Source organism: Rutidosis leptorrhynchoides, chromosome 1 (assembly GCF_046630445.1).
Source record: "Rutidosis leptorrhynchoides isolate AG116_Rl617_1_P2 chromosome 1, CSIRO_AGI_Rlap_v1, whole genome shotgun sequence".
NCBI lineage: Eukaryota > Viridiplantae > Streptophyta > Magnoliopsida > Asterales > Asteraceae > Rutidosis > Rutidosis leptorrhynchoides.
Window position 1 is genome coordinate 211,193,145 of NC_092333.1, and position 2,273 is coordinate 211,195,417.

At 36.2% G+C, this 2,273-nt stretch overlaps 1 long non-coding RNA gene across 1 annotated transcript; it reads left to right on the forward strand.

Annotated features, from left to right (window-relative positions):
- Nucleotides 1-211: 211 nt before the first annotated feature.
- LOC139868134 (uncharacterized) lies at nucleotides 212-2,046 on the forward strand. Its single transcript, XR_011765948.1, has 3 exons — nucleotides 212-260; nucleotides 1,353-1,419; nucleotides 1,888-2,046. It is a non-coding gene; the product is annotated as an uncharacterized lncRNA (long non-coding RNA).
- Nucleotides 2,047-2,273: the final 227 nt, after the last annotated feature.

Consider the following 2,273-nt stretch of genomic DNA (forward strand, 5'->3'; position numbering starts at 1 on the left):
ACCCGACTACAAACTTGAGGGACTAAACTTGCCAAGAGACTAAACTCTTGACTAGGTCAACTAGTCAAGGTATCCTCACCACCACTCATTATCCACCATTTTTCTTTTTCTTTTCCTTAACACTTTCACCATTTCTCTCAAATCCTCTCAACAAAGATTCATCATCCAAACCGAATCAAGAAGCAAACATCAAAATAAATTACATTTTCGTGATCCTCTCTTCATCCTCTACATTTTGGTACCAATTTCATCAAGTTTGGGTAACATTTCTAAAACTCTAGATTTTCTCTAAATTCGTGTTTTTATACTTGAAATGGTGTTAGTTAGTGTCTATGGCTCATGTGTAACATGAATATATATTTTGTTTGCTCGATTTGTTGTTTTAAGTAACTAGTTTGAACATTTGAAATGGGTTTGCTTAATCTTGCATTTTGGAAGATTAAATGTTGTTTGATTGTTAAAGTTCATGTTTTAATTGTGTTACTAGTATCACTAGCTTCGTTTTGATGCGTAGGTTGATTAAGAAAACTTCAAACACATGATTATTGATTTTTGTGAATTTTGGTTAGGGTTTGATAGACTTTGAAATGAACTTTTGATGCGTTGAATGCTTGTTAATATTGTTAGTAAGTGTTTAGATGCATTGTATGCTTAATTACCTTCGAAACGGCATATCGTATGTGTAAATTGGATTCCCGAATCATAAAATACGTTTTACGAACTTGAAACTTTGAAAATAAACCTTTCTTGATCAATTGACGAGTTTTCGGTTATTGTAATTGATGTTTTTGCTTGTGAAAGGTAGTTAATTGTATTCCTTGTCAAAAGAGCTTTCCAATGATATAAGATGCGTATTCTAAGTGTTTACGGTTTGCGTTTTGTGCTAAATTGAATTTTGGATCAAGACTTGAACTTTTTAAACTGACCAGGTGCCAGGCCACGCCTAATGTCACGGCGCGACACCTCTGGCCGCGGCGCGGCAATAGCCGTGTTTGGGTTCTGACCTACTTTGTCAAATTTCGAAAAATGTTTGCTATGCTACGCACCTCTGATTCACATGTAACTTGTTCTAACATGCTTATATATGAATAAAAACCTCAGAAAAATAGTTCGGGACCCGACCCGATCCCGTTGACTTTTCGTTGACTTTGACCAAGTTTGACTTTTAGTCAAACTTAACAAAACACTTATACAATCGTTCTAATCTTATTTTATACTTGATTCTTGCATGAAACTTGACAACGTGATTCACATGCTATATAATCGAGTCGTAATGAGCCATAGGACTAATTGAACACATTTCGCCCGACCTTGTGTCGTAACCGGTTAATTGATACAACTTACTTGTTTAGGTCAAGGCTAAGCAACATTCATGCACACGTTTACTTTGTGAAGTACATTTATACTCGTGCACTCGAGGTGAGATCATAGTCCCATCTTTCAACAACTTTTATGCTTTAAACTATGGGATGAGAAACATATACGTATCATACTTTTACACTTGAACACAAGTACGAAAACGAACATTCCACGTACGGGTTTGAACAAAAAGCCTCAATTCAATTATCATTAGTTACACTTGCAGGGTGTAAACGTGAACTTATATTATGTGATCACATGGGCTTGACGAGCCTCATTCGGACGGTTCGCTACCGTTAGCGGATGAAATATATTTTCGGGTCTAGTGTATGTTCTAACACTACGCAAAGGGTGCAAAACAGTTAAGTTTGATAATTGGGTGCCCGGGATACAAATAACAACTTTTGGAATGCAAATGATTTTGATAATCATCTTATATTAAATCTTGTGGTTCAAATACAACGTTTACTAAAACACCTATGATTTTCACCAACGTTTTTCGTTGACAGTTTTCTATATGTTTCTCAGGTTCATACTTGGGTATTTGATACATGCTTCCGCGTACACTCATACTTGCTTGGGGTCAAGCATACATGCATACACTCTGATTTCTTGCTTGGAGTCAAGCATACATACATGCATACGCTAGTGATAGCACCTTTGGATTCAAACATATTGTTTACATACTTACGCTATTTATAGCAACTGTGATTTTAAACTAATTATGTCGCAAGATATTTCATTTGTACTTTACTACTTTTGTAAACTTAAACGTGTTGTCGATCCGTTTGGTGAACTAAACTTTGCAAGTCATGCACGTTTCAAATGAATGCGACATAATTTTGGTCAAACGCGTCTCATATAGGGACTATGACCACGTAACGGGACCTAAGTTAGCGGCGCCGTCAATGAAG